This window comes from Camelus dromedarius, chromosome 35 (assembly GCF_036321535.1).
Source record: "Camelus dromedarius isolate mCamDro1 chromosome 35, mCamDro1.pat, whole genome shotgun sequence".
Lineage (NCBI taxonomy): Eukaryota > Metazoa > Chordata > Mammalia > Artiodactyla > Camelidae > Camelus > Camelus dromedarius.
Window position 1 is genome coordinate 9,037,321 of NC_087470.1, and position 24,322 is coordinate 9,061,642.

Here is a 24,322-nt window from a genome sequence, read left to right on the forward strand (position 1 = left end):
TCAATACTATGCTTTTGGGATTACAGAACAGGCAAAACAAACACAGCAACAACAAAGGTGCTTTCCTTATTTGAGTTCTTGCCCTTGGCAATTGACAGCCATGACTTCCAAGATTCATTTTTTGGTATGATGCCTCTGCCCCCAAAGGAATTAATTTAGAGCCTGAAAGGCATAATTGTAATTCTGCCTTTCTTCAGAATCTGTACTGTTTGTATCCACTTAGAACACCTCATTGTTGATTTAGTGATAGAGTTGGTGTTGGTTAAGGAGGATGTAAAACTAATTTTTAAGATACATAATTTAATATAACAATATTGATGTCTTCACAGAAATCTAAATTCTAAATTTAACCATGAACCCTGTCCTAACCTAACTTGGAATAGCAAGCTAAGGTGGATATCATAGGCTTTTGATTAACTTCTACAATTTCTCTTGCCAGTATTTCCCAAAATACAGCACAAGAAATAATTTCACATAGCACCCAGAGATTGTGTTGTTTTAACTTTTTCAGTATTCAGAATTCTTGTTACTTCATGAAGATTTTGGCATGGATTTTTCTCCTTTGCAATGGTTACAGAAAGTTTAGTTTTCAGGTTTATTTAAATAAGTTAGTGAGTCAATTAAAATATATTAAGCAAATAATAAATGTGCCAATATATGAAAAATAATAAAGCATAACATTAACTAAAAGTCAGAAAACACAAACACATGGCTAGTCACTACCATCACACACACACACACACACACATACACACACACACACACAAAAGCACACACACTACCATATAAAGATAGATAGATAGACAGGCTGATAGTTAGATAGACAGACAGATAGAGAGATAAACTGACATACCTAGTTACTCTATACATAGTATAGAGTACAATATATGTATATTATATATACTGTGGTATATATGTATTTGCTTAATTCAGCAACTTCTCAGGGTACTAGCTTTGTATCAGACACTACTTCCCACAGGGTTTTTAAACAACCCTCTCTTTAATTTTTTCAGAGCTCTATTGTTTCTGCAATTTCCAAGACTATTAAGTCATTTAAGTGGGGCAAAAATCTGGTAAGTCATCTGTGAAAATCTCTGTTGCCATACTGTTTTTTTATGTTAATTTTAGTCATATATATATATATATATATATATATATACACACACACATATCAAAAGAGAATTGTTCAATTAACTGTGACTCTAGGACAGAATCATCTTTGAATGCCTGATCTTTATAAGCAACACTCACTCAGAAATTAATAATGTTTAGGCATCTGTTTCCCATCACTGACACATGGTTTTGAGGAGCCTGGTTAATGAAAGTCAGAGATGCTTTCAGCATCATCCAACTAGAAGTGGTAATACTCAGGTTTGAACTCAAAAGCACAATTCCAAGAATGAGTTTTTTTTCTAGTTTACTGAGATGCCATAGCTTGAATGCAGGCAGATTTTGATTCCTGGTCATGCCTGGGTTAGAATCATGAGCCTTCATGGGATGAAAGCAGAACTGACAGAGAGAATGGAAAAAGAAATCAGTTCATGGTAGCAGAGGGCTCACACATAATCCTAGCACATACATCATTGGCATAGCTTCACTTCATTCATTTGATAATGAACTTCATTTGTTCGTTGCTTGTTCACTTTGTTCATTGTTTATTGTTCACAACTGCATTATCAAATGAACAAAATGTATTTCCTGGTTTGCCAGATTCATTCTAACATCTATCATGGTATGTATGTCATGGTGGCATAATATTATATTTCAGCAGGCTGACTTATTTTGAATCCATTCACTTTCTAGTTGTCTTATTCCTAGAGGAGGCCATTGAAAGGATTTTTCTGCTAAGTGACTCACAAGATAAACCCTGGCAATTTGGTGGCTCCTTACCCACTCCCTTCTCCTTTGAATGTATGTTCTGCCCACTGTTCCCAAAGTAAGAGGATGCAGGTGTTGTTGAAACCATCTGGATGGTATGTGAAAATGAATCCAGTTAAAGCTTCTTTATACATGTTGAAGATTCTAGCAGACAAATGCAGAGATCTACATCCAAGACAAGCCTCATCTGTAAGTTCTTTTCCTTATCAAACCTGCCACCTGCCACTCTAAACTGGTCTGTTGCTAGCCTGCCTCTTCTCCCAGAGTGTCCAACACTGTGAGGCAGGAAATATTCTCTTTGTTTGTTTTTTGCTCTCCAAGAATGACTCCCAATATCATGCACATGGTAGACATGAACATTTGAATTTATGAGTGAAAATATAATCTATTATATCCCAGTTGAATGTTTAAGTGGGTTTTGGATTATGTCTCTTTATATTACCTGAACATGGAATTATATTCTTGACATCTAATAGCCACCATATTTATCTCTTGGTTTTAAGCTACCCCTTCCTGTCCCCCAACCCACTGTAATTTTCTCATACCCCTAAAACTTTAAAAAAACCTTTAGAAAGCACAGCTTTGCTTAGGGAATGTAGGGATAGATCTGCATTTTTGTTTTGATAGAGTAATAAAAGTGAATATGCTTTCCAAAGGCTAATCCTGGTTCCCAGGTCTACATGGTGAAAAATGACTTTCTTTCAAAGGATGTGCTAATCATGCAATTTCAGGGAGTGGCCAGTAGTGAATGTGGGGGTCAGCAGCAGAGAGAGGAATGATGGGTCGCAGACAGGGAACATTGGAGGAGGAGGCTCTCGTATGGAATGACATGGGGATGGATAAGAAACTTACTTCATCACCATCCTTGCCCCTTTCTCTGTCTTCCACGATATACAAAACAGGAACAATTTTGAAAAGACTGATTAAACCTTATTATCAGTTGAATAGAAGCTAGTCAGGTCAAAGCTATCAGTGTCACATACCCTAAGAGTAGCAATTTGTTAAAAATATAAATTCTACTCTTTTAAAAATTTCATCTATTGATTACATGCAAACTAGACCTCATGTACAAAATCATTTTACTCATATAAAGAATGGTAAAAAAAAAAAAGTACTTCATCAAAAGATTAGAAAAACAACATGTCTATCTGCAGGTGGCATTGTTCCAAGTCAGGCTTTGTTGCAAGTCACTTTTTAAAGTTTATTAGAGGCAGGACATAGCATGTGTCAATGGCTTTTCCCAAGGCATTCTTTACTTCTTGGTTCCTCAAGCTGTAGATCATGGGGCTGAGCATAGGAATGACTTTTGTGTAGAACACGGAGGCCATTTTGTCCCTGTCAAGGGAATGGTTTGATTTGGGCTGCAGATACATAAAGATCAGAGTCCCATAGAATATAGTCACAGTGGTCAGATGAGAGCCACAAGTAGAGAATGCTTTGCACCTCCCTTCTGTCGACTGGATTCTCAGGATGGCAGTCACAATGTGTAAGTAAGAAATAAGGACGGTGGTCAAAGAACTGATCATACTTAATCCAGCAAAGATGAAAATCAAGATCTCCTTGAGGCTGGTGTCTGAGCAGGCAAGGGCCATCAATGGGACATCATCACAGTAGAAATGATTGATGACATTGGGGCCACAGTAGATCAGTTGGAAAGTAACAACTGTGTGGAGCAAAGCAACAGAAAAGCTATATAAGACGGGGCCCCTTACTAGCTGCATAGACACATTTGGGGACATGACCACCGTGTAGAGAAGAGGATTGCAGATGGTGACATAGTGGTCATAAGAAATTACTGCAGGAAGGAACATCTCCAAGATCAAGAAGTTCAGGAAAAAGCCCAGCTGTGTGGCACATGCATAGAAAGATATGGACCTGTGTCTGGTCAGGAGGGTCTGCAGGAACTTGGGGGCTATTGATGAAGAGTAGCAAAGGTCTACAAAGGCCAGATTACTGAGAAAAAATACATGGGTGTGTGAAGTCGAGAATCCAATTGGATTAGTGAAATCACCCCAAGGTTTCCTACCAGAGATAGAGAATATACCACTAAAATGAGCAGGAAGAGAATGAGTTCAATCTCTCTACGGATTGAAGAGCCAAAAGAATGAATTCCATCACCCTGGTGCTGTTCCTTTCAGTCATTTGTTCCAATCATTCAATTGCTGAAGAAAGATTAGTTAAAGACCAAAAAATCGCTAGGCATAAGAAATTGTCACCAGACATCAACTCTTGTGTGTTTTAGCTTCAGAAATTATTGTTCATTGTGGTAGAATATCAGAACAAATAAACACATCCCATTTGAAACTCTCCTCTCTGGCTGTTCATAATTTTATGAGGTCAAAATTTGAGTGCTCATAAAAATAAACCAATTAAAGTCTGCAGAGTAAAGATGAAAAAATGAGCCATATGTTTGAAAAGATATTTAATATTTTAGATTCAGACTATTTTCAATTATATTGAATAAAGAAAAGAAACCATTTTTTTATTTCCTGCTCCCATATCTTCTTCTTGGTAGAGCAGAACCTTAATGTAGTAATTTATTGCCTTTTTGAGTAGATATTTTAATTTGTTTTTTAAAGTATAGTTATCAAAATTAAAATGTTGTGCCATGTTGCATTTTAACTATTTATGACATTTATAATCAAGAATGTTTTCTACAATCTCTGTTAAGTTTTCAGTGATTATAACTACATTCCTCCTTTTAAAAGGTGGTAATCTCTTTGATGAGAGAAATAGAAAATGTGAGGAAGTGAGACTCCTGCCTTATGCTGTTCTACTTGCATGATGTGTCACTGTGAATTAGATGCTTCTTTCAACTTCTAAAGGAAGATAAATAGCTAACTCTAATTTCAAGAGTAATGTAATAAAGTAAAAAATTATCATCCTTATCAAATTAAAAAGGTGTACAAAGTAGAAAAAATAATTCCTGTTTTCTCCTCAAACATTTTGTCCAAAGGGAAACTTTTCTAACAGTTCAGTGAGAGTGGTCAGAAAATTATCCCTTTAAATTTCTTTCCTCTCTCTCTATTGAATCATCTTAATACTATTACTTGTACCTAATGTGCTTTCTAAAAACAAGAAACAAAAAATATATATGCATACATACACAAACATGCACATACATATATACACAAACACACACATATACTTACAGATATATGCATATATACACACATATGCATAGTTACATATTAGTGCATATTTAAAACCTGACATGAAAACAAAATTTCCCTCCATCCATTTATTTTCCACTTAGCGAAGTCAAAACCTACCTTGTGAGAGGTGTGTTTGAACTGGCTTGTTTTCCTGAACTGGCATCCTAACACAGCTACAGTGCTATAGCTCACTATTCTGGGAATAGACTAGAAGAAGAAATGAGAAAACATTGATTTGGTTGCCATGTGCTCACTGCCATCCATGGCAACATATTGACTCTGGTCCCACTCTCGGTCTTCAACGATAAATATAGTTTCAGATGTTTTAGGGGTAATTAGTGGAAGTGTTGGTATTGAGTTACTTTTCTTTGTGCATACATTGGAATTAGGCTTATTTTTAAATTTTTCTTCTTTGTAATTAAAGAAAAAACTTGCAAAACCCAGACATGCTCATCAATTTCAAATTGACCCATGAATGTCTCTGATAGATGTTTCTTAAAGAATCAACATTTCCCCCTGAGAGAAAGACAACTCCCCCACACACAAAGGCTCTTCATTAGAGGATTTGACTTGTGACTTTTTATCAACAGATAAAATGGGTTTTCTTCTTCTAAAGGACACGCAAGTCTTAGGCAGCAGTTGAAGAAGATATTTCATTTGGGGAGGGTTAAGAAAGGTGTTTCATTCTTGAGAAGAGACACCAGCTTCATCTAGTTGGAGCTGAACTAGCCAGGGCCATCTCCTTTGTTTAAATGGGGGAAGATTGTGGATGACCTGGAAATAAGGTGCTATGGTAATGACCAACAGCAGCACTTTTTAACCTACCAGCATGTGGAAGAAATCTTCCCCTGAATGTTTCCCCAGGGGTCTCCTTTCCAAGGACTCTCTCAGATACTCGGGATATGTGAATGAGTACCCCAGGTCTTTATATAATGCAGTTTCGATTCTTTTGAGAGTTAATTCCTAGTGTTCCCCCAATGTGAGTGCACGAGTGCAACTGTGCAGCCTCCAGTGTACAACCATGATTAGAAAGTTCCAATTAGATGAAGATTAGCTGGTAAAAACAAAGGTAACTTTAAGTTATGTTTGAAACTAGAATAATGTCAGCATGAAATCACTAGTCCTTGGTTATGTATGTCCAGTTCAATTGTTATAGACAAAACAAAGTAAAGCAAAAACAAATGGCAAGCAATTCAAATATTACAACCACTTTTAATGTATTGTCATAATTTGTTTTCATTTATCCCTTCCATTCCCTGTGATCTTCTCAGCCAAAGGGATTCTGATTCAATAAAATCAACCAATTTCTGTATAAATTTAAAAAAACCTTGGAGTATTAGTATTGATAGGTATGGGGCATTTTTATATATCATTTATTTTGTTAAAATATATATATATACATGCATTTTTCTAGGATAAAAAGAAAGTACAGTTGAAACCTGAACAACGCAGGTGTGAACAGCGTGGATCCACTCATAGGAGATTTTTTCCAATAAATACTACTCCAGTACTACACCTCCTGAGGTCAGGTGGCTCTGCAGGTGTGGAGCTGCAGGTGCAACTCTGCTGTAAACTTGTAGGCAGATTTTCCATCTGGAGGGGTTGGTGCCCCTAACCGTATGTTGCTCAAGATTTGTGTTAGCTGTTTACAAAATTTGATTTACAGAAATATATGAAAAAAAATCTCTAGAGGTAACTGCTCTTTAAGTTTGGGGACAATTCATTTTTCATTTTTCTTTTTTTTTTTTTTTGTATTTTATTAAATTGTGTTCAGAGTATTTGACAATTTACTGCTTATAATGAATTTTTTTCCAGCAATTCATTTCTATGGGGACTTGGTCCAGGACACCTCTTCCTTCCCCCAGTGCATCATTGCCCAAACCGGTGGATGCTGAAGTCCCTTATTCACAATTGCATAGGGCAGTCGGACCTTCAATCCAGGGGTTCCACATCAGCGGATTCACCAACCATGGATCTTGGATGTATCACAAATTCAGGACCCACAAATATGAAGGGCAGATGGTATATTGGGATTTTACATAACATTCAAGATTCTTCCCAAAGCATGACTCTAATTTATCTATATTAAAATCTTGGGTTTTTTTTTTCTAATTAGGAAAATAATAATGCTATGATAAATTATCTTAGTCAAAATTGGTTTAGAATGATCCAATATTTTTAGGATAAATATTAAAAAAATAGAAATGAATAAAAGAATGTGTCTATTTTAAAATAACTTGCTTATTGCTAAATTATCTTTTTTTTCCAGCACTGATCCTAGCAGAGTTGTGTGTGTTTCCATGTTGCCTGCAAATCAGGTCCTCCGACCTTTCTTGAGATCATTCCAGTAAGCCGTTTCCTTCCATTATTCAGTGGAAAGTCCCCTTACCAAGGTTGTGTTACTCAGCCTAACAGTGGTATTTGCCATAGGTCACCATTCCTTGGTTAACCTTCTCCACTCAAATTCCCCGCCTCCTGGTTTTCTTCCTGCACGTTCCTTCTCAGGTTAATTGTTTGCTCCTCCTCATCACCTTGACATCAAAATGTTGGGGGGACACAGCTCAATTTCTTGCAGAGCTGTAAGCATTTCCATATTTTTCTGCAGTAACAGTAACAATTATCCATACAGTTTTTACTTTTCCAAGCTTATTCTCTAAAAATGGTGTTTTCTCTTTTATGTATATTTCATCATTAGTAAACTATATATTAATCATTGATAAAATTTATATTTTAGCAATAATTAAACACATATTAGCAAAAGAAGAAACGTCCTTTTAAAAAAATAACGAGCTTGGCATAATTGGGAGTCAAATTGCCAAAAACTTTCTGAGAGATTTATTTATTGCTCAACAATAATATATTAAATCCCCAGTTTGCGACAGGAACTACAGATCAAGTGTCTAAAAAGAGATTTCTATTTAGTTCTTTTTTCCTTTTAATTCCTAAATCAATTTACATAGAGCATTTTATTTTCTTCACCCAATTTTTGGCACTTAATTCCTACTTCCCTAGTTTCAGTCTTTCTTACTTAATGGCAAAGGAGTGTATGGCTCCACATGAATGGTCATCTGCTTGTGTCTTCATTCACATTCCTTTAGTTTTTATTGAAACACACACACACACACACACACACACACACACACACATATATATGCAGTTATTTCCCTGAGACTTTTAAGCTGTAAATTTGACTTATTCCTTCCAGCAAGTTTATTTTATTCATTTTTCATGGAGTGACTGAATTTGTTATCTTTTAATATGTTTTGATTGTGATAAGATTTTTTGTGTCCTGTTCATTTCTTTAGAAAATGATCAAACCAGAGTAATAAGCACTATATCATAGTTCACTTTATAATTTATATTCCGAAGGTATGCAGAAGCCAACCCTTTGCCCACTTATTACAGCTCACAGACCATCACCTCCATCCAAACTGTGCACACGTGGTATATGCTGTCTTATATTGCCTGTAGATGTATTTCACATTTGCTTTTGCAATCTTATTTCCATTTGAGTAGACCTTTGCCTTTCAGACTATTTTGGATTTCTTTGTTCAGGGAAGGATTAAACCCATCAGTATCCTTTCATGCATTCTAGCAGGGCCTTCCGCCCATAACATACATCAAAAACCTTAACTGTGAAAAAAGTACTAGTTTGACATCAAATTTGAAAATTTTTAATATATGATTAAATTTCCAAATTTTGGAGAATTGGTCAATATGCAGTGTCTCTCCACAGAATTTGGAAATTCCCAAGTGTCTATTGCTCACTCATGCTGTATAATGTGGAAAAACTTAGGTTAGCATTTCCATTTCTAGTCAGGCTGCAAAAGTTCAGAATATGTGGGAAAATTAAGAAAAATGCCATTTTTTTGTAGCAATTGTAATTCTCCTGTTGATTTTAATTAAATAATTGCTGATTATTATGTAAAGAGAAATTGAAGTCAGTCATTGCTTTCATGTTAATGATGAAAGTCTCTCTGGGTCTTATTAGAAAGTTCTTCATTGCCAACAGAATTCCCTACTGTGAATTGCTAAAAGTGAATTTACTTGCTAATCAGTTTCAAGGGGCCTTATTACAATGCATTTCTTGGCTTTTTCATGGGGACATATTAACAGAAACCAATCTCGACAAATGGGAAGTTTCAACCCCAGATTAACTAACGACCATGCCGTGTAGTTTGAATGTGTTGAAATCATCATCTGATTCCTCAGGGGCAGCAGTTTCCTCAGCCTAGAATCTCTTTCCTCTGGGAGACAAGAAAGCAGTGGGAAGAGAAGATTTGGAGCAGGATCTGAGTTTTCACTTAGGCTTGTCTACTCTGTCCCCATGTGCACTTGGGAAAGTCATAAACCCTGAGCCTCAATTAAGAAATAAAAATACTACTTACAGCACAAGGCAAGTTTGAGGAGAAAACATTTAATAGATATTACATTACTTTGCAAACTGCAACCTGACAGTGCTTGATGATAAGGAGTAGAATGATCATGATGACAATCGTGACAACAGTGACTGAAGTTCATTAGGTGTTTATTAAGTTCCAGGCCAGGCATCAAAAAGTTCTTCATACAGCACATCACGATTCCTCACAAACATTATAATGTTGAAAAATGTCCCCCCATTTCAGATAAGGGAAGCCCAGAGAATTTAAATAATTTGCCTCAAGTCACAACTGATGAACGTGTTAGCTAGAATCAAGATTCAAGGTGGAGCTGCAGAATGGATATATAGTTCAAAATTAATCTAACCCTAAAATTCTCCAGAATGTGTTATTATAGTGTCCCTTTTAGTATGTATAATAAAAATCTTGGATACTTCTCTTATTCGTAGTAATAGTATGAATATCGCTTTAGGTAGGTAGATAGATAAATACATACATATGTTGCCGATAGATGCAACCGGTGTTCCAGGTTCTTGTCCTGTCCCAGAAAGAATTCAGAGACAAGACTTACAGGTTAAAAAAGGCAAAGTGAGGACTTATTAAAGGATGGATAGTACACTCTAAGGGGAGAGCAGGCAGGCTCAGGGGAGTGGCTGCCCGGAGTTTCTTTGGCAAGTTAGTTACATGAGGTGTAAAAATAAATGGGTGGAATATTCACTGGGGAGGGAAGGGTTTGGGGTCGTATTCCCTGATTATCATCCCAACTCCACCTTCCCAAAGGGAGGAGGGATTTTTGTCCTTATTTAGTCTGGATCAGAAGTGTCATGGCGTTGGTGCATGATGCATACTTCTGATCTGCAAAACTAATTTTATTGAAATGAGGGCATAATGAGCAAAATGTTACATTCAGACACTAGAAATTCCTGCCTTTTCTCACCATTTTTTGTTCTTCTCCAAGCCACTTGTCACCCCAAAAAGCATGATCCCTTATCAGCCCCAAGATTCCTGCTTTTCTTTCTCTGCCCAAGGATCCCTGCTGCTTACATGATGTATGGTTTCCTGCATTTGGCCTGTGCCCCTCCTTTCTGCCCAATTCCTGCCATTTGGTCTGTGTCCCTGTTTCTCTGCTCATATCTAGCTAGCTGCCTGCTCTAACACATACATATATAAATATGCATTTATCATTACATTATTTTATATATCTCAACCAAATAAATTATTTTTCACTTCTCAAGGAAAATTTCACTTTAACTATGAATCTCTTATCAAGCCAGCAACCTAACCCAGGGAATAGTAAACTACATAAGTACATCTCTAAATTCTCTTACTTTAAAGATACATGCATATCATCTGTAACATGTAATTTTTTCATTCTGGATTTCATTTTTTAATTAATTTATCTGTGTATCAGTCTCTTTCCAATTCACTGCATGTCATTACACAGTGTTAAGCCACTATCTTGTTTAAGGGAGTTCTTTGACAGGTATCTGACTGTAGCAATCTTGTAGATAAGACATTCCCATTGTTTCTGCCTCCTATAGGATTCAGTCCAAACTCATTAATATGAAGGACAGTGCTCTGTGTCCAGGGCCCTGACTGTCTTCCTGACTCCCCTGCTTTTCCCCCTCCCACCTGCCACAAAGTGTCTCTCCTTCCCTAACTGTGCTTGCACTTTCTGTGTCACTGAAATGCTTTTCCACAGCTTTTCCATTCTGCGTAAATGTCTCATTCCTTCTCATCCTCTCACTACAAGAACAAAAGATAACCTTGTGGTAGAGTTTTATTTTTCCAAATTAACTTAATCTTCTCTTTACCTGACCCCCAAGCCACAGGGGGATGTTGGACCATTTCTCAGTATCCTCTGCGACTTCCTTGTGTCAGTTACATTTTTCACACTATGTTGTAATCTGCGTGTTCCATATGTCTCTCCTCTCACTCAGCTATGAGCTACCTGAGGGCACAGACTCCAACAGAGTCATAATTTTAACTTCAGTAATTTATATAGGGTGACAATGAAGGTTATTATTTTGTTATTTTAGCAAACACTGGGCTAATTTGAATAAAATCTAAAAGAAAAGCGGCAATGTATTACAATATCATTTCTAAGCCAACAATTCTATTCCTTTAGTGTCTTTGTTATGGAAATGACAGGCCAGCCAAGAAACAAGCACCACTCGGAGGGTTGGAGTACTCAGATATATTATGCTGGTGGGCTCAGAGCTTCGGAGCGGAACCTGGGGATATTATGATGGGTGATATAGGCCAGTCCTAGAGGGACAAATGGTGCGTTATTCTACTTCTGTGACGAATCTGAAATAGTCAGTCATAGAAACAGAGCCGGATGGTGGTTGCCAGGGACTGGGAGGAGGGCTGAATAAGAGTTGTTTAATGGAAAAAAAGTGTCAAAAGAAAGTGTCAGTTTGTAAGACAAGTAGCTCTAGAACCTGGTGTGCAACACTCTGTATCTAGTTAACACTACTGTGCTGTGTGCTTCATAACTTAGCATGCTAAGTGTTCTTCATACAATTAAAAAAAGAAACAAAACAAGGAAATTGTGGTATAAATGACAGGAAGTGAGATAATGTACACATTTTCAACTTTCAGAAGAGATCCAACTAAGACTGGAAAAATGTTTACTATATTTATTAATAATGTGAGACTCAGGCTAGAAAGGAATGGCTTCAGGGATGTAGGGAAAAGCTGGATGGAAAGAACAAACATGTACAAGAAATTGGGACAACTGAAAGATTTCTTCAAGAATTTGGGCTACTAGAGGGGGTGGGTACAGCTCAGTGGTACAGCACATGCTTAGTATGCATGAAGTCCCAGGTTTGATCCCCATTACTTCCATTAAAAAAATAAATAAATGAATAACCCTAATTACCTCCCCTGCCCCACTAAAAAAAAAAAAATGAAAAAAAAGAATTTTGGCTACTGCTCTGAGTAGTGGTTTTACACACACACACACACACGCACACACACACACACACACACACACACATTCTGAAATTGGTTAGAAAATGGTTTTCTAGTTTGAAAATTGTGGAAAAAACTGGATTTCACCATTAATAATAATGCATTTCCCTTATTGTGTAGATTCACCAAGAGAGACTCTGACACTGTGGTAGAAGTAGCTCTTGTTTTCAAGTAAGTTCTTGGAGTATCTTCATTTTATTTATTATTCTGATTTGTCTTACTTTTTAAGCAAATACCTTTTGAATACTAAGTACTTATCATAGAGTTTGCTGGGATATTTGCATACATTAATTCATCTAATATTCACAAAAACATAAAAGATGCATCATTTTTACTTGATTTTACAGTTGAGGAAATTGAGACAAAAAACCAAATATGGATGTTGCCCACATTCTCATAAGTTCAGTTATCCAAAATTTAATGCTGGTCTTATCCTTTCACATAATTTGATTTTCTTATTCAAATGAACCAAAGTTTACTGTTCTTTTTTTAAGCCTGTAGTATAGCCTTCTTTAACTTTCCTGGAGATTGATTGGTATACTTGAAGTATAGTTCCTTCAAGGATACAGGTAACTTTTTAATTCCCAATATAATTTGTCCAACTCATCTTAATTCGAGAAAAACAGGGAAAGGAATATTACCACTTTCAGGTATCTCTAGAAGTTCAAGTTTAGGCTCAGAGGGATCTAGGAACTAATAAATTACCCAAACAACTTCAGAATGAGCTCTCTGGGAGCCAGGATCTGGCTAAGCAGTGAGTCATACGGAGTTTGCACACGGAGTGAATCGCCAACCCTCCACCGACAAGCTGGCTTCCCGTTAGAGACACCTCTCCTTGGTGAGCTGTGGTATTTAATTGAACCAGTCTGCTTTTACAGATAATGCCTCTAACATCCCAGTTGCATTTCTTACTTTCATACCCTCTCCTTTTCAGTTCTTTGTAAAGGACATCTGGTTGTACTTAAAATACTGCATCAATCTTCAAATATCTTCCTCCCTTCACTCTGTCTTATCTCTCTCTCTCTTTTACACACACACACACACACACAGACACATTAAATGGCTTTGTACTGAGTTAATCAATTAGAAGTACCCTCCCTTCTGCAGTGGCACCCACAGAAGAGAACAGTTCCTCTTCTAGGTGGATGGATTAGAAATAAGAACGTAAGTGAGATTTCCTGTCTAAAGTTTTCTCATGGGAATGAGTGGCCAAGAATGGCTGTATACTTAGGTGTAGGTAACAGTGCTTTCTAAGTCCATTTTTGGTCTTTGGAAACACCAAACATAAGGTAAAAAGTCCCTTCTTAAGTAAAATCTTTAAGTCAAGACTGTATGCTTACTCTTATTTTTAATGTAAAATAGAACTTGGTATTTCATTTCTCTAATATTGCTTTTCAGAATAGGTTTTTGGCCTCAAATTGCACTCTAAAAAATCAGACTCAAACCAGTGCATCCCAGCCTTTTCCTATGCCATGTCATGTTATTTGCATGTGTTTTGGGATACATGGAGGGAGCATCTGATGGTTGAAGTCACCAGGGCTGCACATCTGCAGTGCACTGGTGGTGCACAATGCCTCTGCAGGCTGGGCAGTAAGCTCTGGTACAGAGATCAAGCTCCATGTAGCTGTAGAATGAAGGATGCTTGGCTTGGAAAAGCTGCTGTAGACCCTGACAGAACACCGAGCAGGACATGGTATCACTAGGTAGTAAGCAAATTAGGAAATTTCTTGATTAATAGAGCAGAGAATAAGAAAGAGGAAGTTTCTCAATGACCTTTTTTTTTTTTCTGTCTTATAGTTGAACTCTATTTGTGCAAGCCATTTCTGTGCAAAAGTAACTTATTTTTACTACTGAAACTATTTCTTTGGTTATTTTACCTTATTTCTTATTTTACTTCTTTAAAATTCAGATAAACTCACACACATACACACACTGATTGGAATTGTATTCTTGTAACCATAAGTTACTATAGATTCTATGTATTATAATACTAAAATATTTCTGTTTGCATTAAAATTAAAATTATTTTAGAATAAACTGATTAAAATTGCCAATAAACTTCCAATTTTGATGATTAATCATTAAACATAAATTTAACTTTTGTTTGAAATTTGTTTTATTAATTAGATGGGAGTGTTTTCCTAAACTGTTTAGAACTCTGAATAGTTTTATACCTTGGAGCAAGGAATCATATAAGATTTCAGATGAATGAGAAATGTTTTCATTTGTAAACTAGGAGAAGTCTGGGCTTTGAAAAAGCGAGATACAAAAGGACCAAAACCATAGGTGCTCTCAGGCAAATCATTTTCACAAAGAGACAGGCATGGGAAGCGGAGGTACTGAAAATTAATCTTTTTTTTAACATTTTTTATTGATTTATAATAATTTTACAATGTTGTGTCAAATTCCAGTGTTCAGCACAATTTTTCAGTCATACATGGACGTATACACACTCATTGTCACATTTTTTTCTCTGTGAGCTACCATAAAATTTTGGTGTATATTTCCCTGTGTTATACAATATAATCTTGTTTATCTAGAAGGGATAGACTTGGATTTGAAAATTTATCTTCTTAAAACTGCTCTTGTCCTCCTAATCCTTGGTGAGACTTTTCATATGAAAAAAATAGGCATATTCTAAGTTGAATTTGACTGGCATGATGAACTCATTCAATCATAGGTTGGGCAAACAAAACTAAGAGAAACAAGTAACTTTGGAAGTATGTGTGAGTTATGTCTGCCATTCAAACTGTGGACTGAAATAAATGCACAACCTAAAAGTTGAGAGTTATGTTTTATTTGGTGGACAATTCTGAGGATGCAGCCCTGAGGGACCACTCTGAAGAGGTGGGGGGGTCTAGGATATATAGGAGCTTTACAACAAAGACCAGGGAGTTGGAACCTTAAAAGATTGGCTGTTAACTAAAGAAAACCAGGCATCTCAGGTTAAAGAATTTAGCACTTTTCTATGTATGGGAGGAAGCAAACATTTGGGCTCACTGAATTCATTCCTTTGACAAGCACCTAGCTATCTAGGGCCAGTATCCTCTCCTTTCTTATTCTGAGTCCGCTTAGAGGGCACCATTGTGAGTGGCTGCAGAGGCTGTGCTGCAGGCCTGTCCCCACTGGGGGGTGGTGGCAGTCACTGATGACTTGATGGCTTCAGCATTCTCTGTTTACTGACATGGTTTGCAGTATTTTTCATTCACACAACCGCTGAGTTTTTTCTTTTGACTACTGATTCTCAAACATGGCTATCATTAGAACCGACCAGGTAGCTTTAAATACACTGAAACCTGAATGTTACCCAGATGTTTTGATTAAATTGGCAGAGGGGTGCCTGGATATTAGGATCTTGACAACTTTATAGGTGGTTTCAACGTGCCATAAAATTTGAGGCAAAACTCACTTAGGGAAAGATACAACGAGCAAGAAACATCATGCTCATTAAAAATACTTTGACATCAAAGGTGTCAATACTTCAAGGATGTCCCTCAAAATCGACAGAGTGTGGAAATGACTGAATAAATGGTGAGGCTTTGGGGTGATAACTGCTCCAGAGCAATCTGCAGAAACTAACTGGAGGCTATGAAGAAACATTACTTTTAAAAAATAGAGGAATTAATAAAATAATCTAGAAAGTCATCGAGTAGGTGCAAAATCATAAATGCTGCACTCTATAAGCATTTTAAAGGTTTTCATAGGTAACTGTTTCCATGTAATTTTTAAGTTTTTTAAATTTAGAATCCAAACTCCAGCTTAACATGCAACTCCATTATATATAAACTTCATTTTTGTTTGCTTCATTTGCTGCTTAAATATCCCCCTTAATAGTAAGTACCTACCAGAGCTAATGTTCTCGTTGGTGCATTTATTTTCTCACTCAGCTGATTTGACATGTATGTTGCAACCACAAAAAATCCTGAAATTACATAAAATAGAAAGCAAAAGAAACTAATGCACAGGTGGCCTTTGTTATTTTAAGTAAAATATTATGATAAATATAAATCAACCTCTTCCTCTGACCCCATTTTTCAGCGAGGGTTGTCTGCTTAACTTTTCCATTTTATGGTAGCCTTTTCATTATTCTCAAATAGCAGTCAAACCATGTCTTCACAGCTGGAATTGATATAAAAGACTTTGTGAGAACACGTTGAGTACGTGCAAGACCTGTAAGAGAACCCTTAATTCAGAGTATTCATGAAAGAAACAGTTTTTAGCAGGAGGGACAGCATGATATAATAACTTTTTAGACACTCAGGCTTCTGCAGTTTTACCTTGGCAAAGTACATGGAAAGCTTAGCAATCTTTAAGAAACTACAGGTGTTATGTTTGTCTTCTCTAAGCTTGAAATGTTAGGTTTATACTATAGACAAATGGGTGTATCTGCCAGGATGGTTGCACACTGGGCAGCATAGTTTGATGTTTAGGAATATGGGCTTTGCAGTCAGACAAATCTGATCACCCCCATACTATACCATGTGATCTCTGGGACCATAGCTCTAAGCCTGGGTTTTTTCCAATTGTTAATCACGAATGATGGGATAGAATTTCATCATACTCTCAGTAAAAGTAAGTTAATTCATGTATTGCACAAATTAGAGTATCTGATAAGGGCAGTCCTCAGTAGCAACAGATAAATACTTATAGTAGCAATAAATAAAATTAAAATACGAAGGAGTTTGACGTGATGATGTTTCAAGGCTCTTTTCTTTGTTAACATATTATGGTTCCACTTGGTGGGAAAATAAAGTCAGGGGCAAAAATAAATTTCAAATAGACTAACGTTGGGCTTAATGAGATTAGTCCTTTTTTTTTTTCAGAGTTGGCAGAAATAAAAATAATTGCAATTTTTCAGAAGTGTCCATCAAGAACTCTACCCACCTGTATATGTTTCCATAGAAGTTTGATTACAACTGGCTGTTCTTTAGGATACGTTGCTAAAAGTGAAATCTACTAGAACAAGTCTTTGGGTATCACAAGCCCTTGAAATATATTGACACATATTTATGGGGAAAGGGGTTTATCTACATGCAGTTTAGAATAAGTTATCTAATAAACTACTTAATGTTAACTCTTTGGGCAACAAACTTCAAAGTGTGGTTAATTTTGAATTGGAAAGAAAAACATGTCTCCTTAATTTTTATGCAGATAAAATTGCGTGTTTTCCCATAGCTCTTGTTAATTTCCTTTTAGCTTCTACAGCATCCAGTCCTTACTCTGTAAGGGAAGGGATGCAGGAAAGTGAGTCGGTCTCAGATCACTTTGAAAATTTTTAAAACTTTTGGAACGTGCACAAAAATGAAAAACAGGGGAATATAAATTTGCTTTTATTTATAAATTTTGTATTTTTATGCTGTGCTGCCATATTTATGTGTGCATACAAAACTTAGGGGCACCAAAACCACTGAAATATTACTGGTAGCTGTCTCAAGTGCTTTCTTTCAGATAATATTTAAGTTTAACCAACATTTTCCCATAGTTTCTAAAATCACAAAACAAAATAATGCTTAAGAGGTGTATTCTGAGAGCGAAGAACTCTTTCCCTGGGGCAAGAATGGCATGTCATTGGAGAGCTAAGGTGTACTTTTTGCCCACAAGGTAACACAATTCAAGGCTAGAAGATGCTAGTGACCACCTCCCCCAACACTGCCACAGGCCATAAAAAATGCCATTCCTGTTCTTCATCTTATAGCGAAATCTGCAGCCTTCATCAGACTCAATGGCGGAAGTTAATGTCACTCATGTCACTGAATTCATTCTCAGTGGAATTACAGACCGGCCAGAGCTTCAGGCCCCATGCTTTGTGGGTTTTCAGTCATCTACCTGGTCACAGTGCTGGGCAACCTTGGGTTGATATCCTTGATCAGGATTGATGCTCAGCTCCAGACAGCGACATACTACTTCCTCAGTCACTTGGCCTTTGTTGACCTTTGTTACTCCTCTGCTATCACTCCCAAGATGATGGTGAATTTTGTTGTGGAACACAACATGATTTCTTTCCACGCTTGTGCAATGCAACTATGCTGTTTTCTCACCTTCATGATCATGGAGTGTTTCCTTTTAGCCTCCATGGCCTATGATCGTTATGTGGCCATCTGTAGACCCCTGCATTACTCCACACTGATATCAAAGAGGGTCTGCATTCAACTAGTGGCAGTTCCATATGTATACAGCTTTCTGGTCACCCTCTTCCATACCATTATCACCTTCCACCTAACTTACTGTGGCCCCAATGCTATTAACCATTTCTACTGTGATGACCTCCCTCTCTTGGCTCTGTCCTGCTCAGACACACATGTGAGGGAAGTTCTGATCTTTGCCTTTGCTGGCTTTGATATGATCTGCTCTTCTTCCATTGTCCTCACCTCCTATACCTTTATCACTGCTGCCATCCTGAAGATTCACTCTACCCAGGGGCGACACAAGGCCATTTCTACCTGTGGCTCCCACGTGGTGGCTGTCATTGTTTTTTATGGCATGCTGATCTTCATGTACCTACAGCCCAGATCCAGCCACTCCCTGGACACAGACAACATGGCATCCGTATTCTAAATGGTGGTGACCCCCATGTTGAACCCCCTAATCTACAGCCTAAGAAACAAAGAAGTGAGAGACCCTCCAAGAAAGCCTTGGAGAAAGGCTGTGAAACTGTAAAGATGTTAAAATTAAGAAAATAGTAGTAATAATAGCTTATTAAATACAAGAAGGTAAATGAATCAAGCTTTCTCTTTCTGACATTTCTTGTAATTCTTTCCCAATCAACTGGAAATGTGGCTTTAACATTCTCTACCAGGTCCCTGGCCAATTCTAGAAAGTCAGTTTGATTCCAAGTCCTGTTCAGGCCACCATAGCCTTTAGAGACCAGTGAAATTTTGTTTGAATAGAAACACAAACATGGTCTCAAATATACATACATGTATCACAAGCAAGGGCATCATTGTGTCTTTGTTAGAACTGAGGACTCTGGAACCAAGACCGCCTAAACTTGAATTCTGTCTTCTTCTTTTTCTGACTGTGCAGCTTTGGGCAATGAACCTGAACTCTGTGACTCTCTTTCCATTTTTGGAAAATAAATAAGACCCAACTCATTGTTTGGTTTTAAAGACTAAAGAGATTAATATTTATAAAACATTTATAACAATATCCTGTGATAATAAATGCTATGTAATTGTTTGCTATATAAGTGTTTGTTATGCATAATTAAAAAATAATTCATCGAGCTCTTAAAAATTTACTTCTTTAAGTAACAAGGGAAAGCCTGATTAGGTTTCTACTACCTGCTGGGCACTGAATCAAGTAGTGTTACGTATCGCAATAAAACAAATCTCAGAGTTGGGTAAGATTTTACCTCTGGGCTTCAATTTTTCATAAATTGTGTAAGGTCACATAATTAGTAATATGAAAATTCTAAATGCAATTGCAAGTCTTTCTGAATTTCGTTTTCTTAACCACTACGAGTATTATAGATTATCTGGACTTAAAAATGTCATTATTGGATTTTTTAAAATATAAGTGGAAGAACATGTTTTATAAGAAACTGTGTTTTAAAATAAATAATTGATGCATTTGCATATTGTTCAAATAGAAATAAACTTTGTTTATAATGTCATTTATTAAATCACCCTTATAGGGTCATGATATGAAAATATTAGTGATTTGACATGCTTTAATTATTTTGACACTTCATACAAATAGTTAAATTAGTGATTTAGTATTATCTATTATTTTACCATTTTAGAAGGAGATGCTGACAGTTACAGTCACTATATAAAATGCTGTTTGAAGTCTGCAGTACAAGGGGATTAGTTCTTCTTCTGAGATTATTTTGTAAATAACTCATTTATGCTGCCATGAGGTGCTTTTCAAATCTTGTGAATTGAATGAATTCTCAACTTTTTAAAACAGTTTTGACAGAGAAACACGGTGCTTCTATTTACCATACTGTGTCTTGTGAGTGTATATTTATATAGATAGCTATCCACACACATCCTATCACATATCACGTACAGGGCCCACAGGCATAGTATAGCCAGTATCTCTTACAGGTAAAGAAATTCAGACCTACAGAATCTTAATGCCTCACTGAGGAACACCATTTTTCTGGAGCTTCATTTTATCTTTTTCCTTCATAATATTTATAACAGCAATACTTAAACACTAATTGAATCGATGTTTCCACATCTTTACACAATTTTAAAAACTAAGAAAAAATGGGTGATTCACAAGATGTCATCCAAAAACTAGGTTTAAGTTAATCTTTCAATTAGAAAATAATTTGAAAGGTATGTGAGCCTGAATATGGCACAACAAATGGGCCCTTCATATTGTACTGGACTCTGGAGAAGAAAGTAAAGGGAAAAGGTGACAATGTATGCGGCAGAGTCTCCCCACCTTCATCATCTCTTCACTTACTTTGTTAAAACTGAGATTTAACAAAATTAAACTCAAATCTTGTGTTTTTTTCCCTAGTTTTTAGCTACATGTTCATTAATAAATTACATAAATTGTTTTGGATCTCTTCATTTTTAAAATATCTGTCTCAGTAGGTTGTTATAAAAATTAACTGAGACTGTCCATTTAAAGCATTTCATTCAGCACCAGACACACAGAAAGACATTCAGTAGATGGTAGCTTTATTTTTACTTTGAAAAGTTTGAAGCTAAATAAATGCATCATTTATTAAGGCAATTTTTACTAAATGTAACAAAAGCAGCTTAATTTTTTTTCAAGAAAAAAATATGCTTATTTTAATAGCAGAAATGAAGGGCTCAAAAATTCAGTTTTAAATATGTTCATAAATAGATAAACAACAAGTTTATACTGTATAACACAGGGAACTACATACAATATCTTGTAGTAACTTATGGTGAAAAAGAATATGAAAACAAATATGTGTATGTTCATGTATGACTGAAGTGTTGTGCTATACACCAGAAATTGACACAACATTGTAAACTGACTATACTTCAATAAAAATACATTAAACATATGTTTATAAACACACACAAAAAGAAATTAAAAAGAATTAAATTGCTTTAAAGATTACAATAAAATAACTTGTTAGCTTTTATATTTTCATTTTGTTGATTCTAAAATAAAGCATTTAATATTGTCAACTGTTTCTAAAAAAAAAAAGACTACTACCAAATAAAAGAGATCATTGACACAATAACAATGCTATAAATAATTAATATTGCTCATTAGGTGTGAGTCAACATATACGAAGTGCTTGCTCTTTGCTAGGAGCTGTGTGATGCCTTTTATATTTGTAGGATTATTTAACCTTCACAATTAGTCCAAGACAAAGGGAATTATTACCTGCTTTTGCTGATGAAAAAGCTAAGAAACAGAACTGTGAAATAATTTACCCAAGATAACAGCTATTACTGGGAAAAGCTAAAATTGTTAGCCAAACTGTGTGTATGAAGATCCACGTTCCTAATCACACACTTATATAGAACAGGCGATGACTTAAAATGGTGTGAAATGGCTCCAATGAACTAAACTGACACAGCAAAAACTGTCACCAAGTGTTCAATGTCAGGCTACCCTTGTAGCAGGAAGTGGAATGCTAGGAAGATTGTCTAGAGTGTTAAAACCAAATATCCCTGCTCTTGAGCTTCAACATGCTTTCAAGATTACCTGTGCAGCATGCTTAAACATAAAATACCAGATGTTGATTTACCATTTCAGTACAACACAGATTTCTCAATAGATGACATGGAATACAGATAAAGCCTCTCTTTTCCAATACTGCTTCTTTAATGAGGAAGAGGGTGTTGTGGTCAAACAGGATTAAGATCTCTCTCTTTCTCACTCTCTCTTTTTTTTTTTTCTCTTCCCTTTTATAATTCAGTAACTCAAAATTTACAAAATGTGTTTCATGTGGAAATCACTAAGAATGAAACAGTGGGTGAGACATATTCTGAGTGGATCTGAGCACTGGAAGTGAGGAAGTTGGTTCATTTATCAGCATGGTGACTCTAAATGAGCCACAATTACAAGTCTTCTGATGCCTCCCTGTCCAATGATTTTTCAGTTACTTGACAGCCAAACACAACTTCTATGTAATTCTTTTCAGTGTACTTTTTACTTCCTGATTCCTCAAGCTATAGAACAATGGGTTCAACATGGGAATCACCACCACATAAAACACCAAAGCAAACTTATCTGTGTTCAGAGAATGGCTTGACTTGGGCAGTAGGTACATAAAAATGATTGTCCCATAAAATATGGTGATGGAGGTCAGGTGGGAAGCACAGGTGGAAAAGGCTTTCTGTCTTCCTTCAGTAGAATGTATCCTCAGGATGGCAAGGAGGATGAAGACATAGGAGATGATCACGACCAGTAGAGAGCAGAGCATATTGAACACAGCAATGACAAACAACATCAGCTCTTTGACCTGAGTGTCAGAACAGGCCAGAGCAACCAGGGGCACATCATCACAGTAGAAGTGGTTGACCATATAGGAGCCACAAAAAGACAACTGGAATGTTGCCACTGTCTGTATGAGATCCACACTGAACCCAGAAACATACGTGCTAGTGATGATTCGGTTACAGAGTTTTTAGGCATGAGAATGACATAGAGTAAAGGGCTGCAGATGGCCACATACCTATCATATGCCACGATTGAGAGCAAATACTGCTCACAAACTACAAATGTGATGAAACAGCACACCTGAAGGGCGCATGCATAAGATGTTATGCTTTTAACATCACGTAGGAAATTTGCCAAGGTGATGGGAGTGACAGAGGATGTAAAAAAAAATCAACAAAAGCCAGATGGCTGAGAAAAAAAAATACATGGGCATGTGAAGCTGAGGACTGACTTGTATTAGCACAAACAACCCAAGGTTACCCACGACACAAGCTAAATAGATTACTAGGAATACACCAAAGAAAATGGCTTGAAGCTCTGGATTATCTGTGAGTCCCAAGGGGATAAAGTCAGACACTGTTGAATAATTGCCTTTTGCCATGGTACAGATTTTAAAATATTTTTACAATAAAACTCCCTAGAGTACACATTCTGTTTATTCCTGTCTCCCTTGGCAATGATCAAGTAAATATTAGAAGCTGGTTCTGACCCACCATGATCTTATGATGAATGTGTTCAGAGGAGAATCTTCACATTATCTCTGACAATGGAAATAAAAGCAAAAATCAACAAGTGGGACCTAATTAAACTTACAAGCTTTTTCACAGAGAAAGAAACCATAAACAAAAAGAAAAGACAATAGTTGCAAAGAATGTGACTGACAAGGGCTTAATTTCCAGAATGTAAAAACAGTTCATACAACAACAATAAAACAAACAACCCAATCAAAAAATGGGCAGAAGACCTAAACAGACATTTCAGCAATGAAGACATACAGATGGCTAATAGGCCTGTGAAAAGATGCTCAATATCTTTAATTATCAGAGAAATGCAAAACAAATCTATAATAAGGTATCACTTCACATCTGTCAGAATGGCCATTATTACAGTGTCCACAAACAATAAATGTTGGAGAGACTGTGGACACTGTTGGTGGGAATGTAGATTGGTGCAGCCACTATGGACAACAGTATGCAGATTTCTTAAAAAACTAAAAATAGACTTACCATATGATCCAGCAATCCCACCTCTGGGCATATATGTGAGGAAAACTCAAGTTCAAAGGTATGCATGCATCCAAGTGTTCATAGCAACATTATTTACAAGGGCCAAGTCAAGACATGGAAGCAAACTAAATGTCCATTGACAGATGACTGGATAAAGAAAATGTGGTATATGTATATACAATGGAATGCTACTCAGCTGTTAAAAAAGAATGAAATAATATCATTCAAAACAACATGGATGGACCTAGAGATTATCACATTAAATGAAGTAAGTCAGAGAAAGACAAATAGCATATGATACAACTTATATGTGGAATCTTAAAAA

General features: G+C 36.4%; 3 pseudogenes; 1 reads left to right on the forward strand and 2 right to left on the reverse strand.

Annotated features, from left to right (window-relative positions):
* Window positions 1–3,065: 3,065 nt before the first annotated feature.
* On the reverse strand, window positions 3,066–4,020 carry LOC105104271 (olfactory receptor 8U3-like; annotated as a pseudogene).
* A 14,009-nt stretch (window positions 4,021–18,029) lies between these two features.
* LOC116152209 (olfactory receptor 8U3-like) lies at window positions 18,030–19,068 on the forward strand (annotated as a pseudogene).
* A 3,025-nt stretch (window positions 19,069–22,093) lies between these two features.
* On the reverse strand, window positions 22,094–23,702 carry LOC105091024 (olfactory receptor 5AL1-like; annotated as a pseudogene).
* Between the last annotated feature and the right edge of the window lie 620 nt (window positions 23,703–24,322).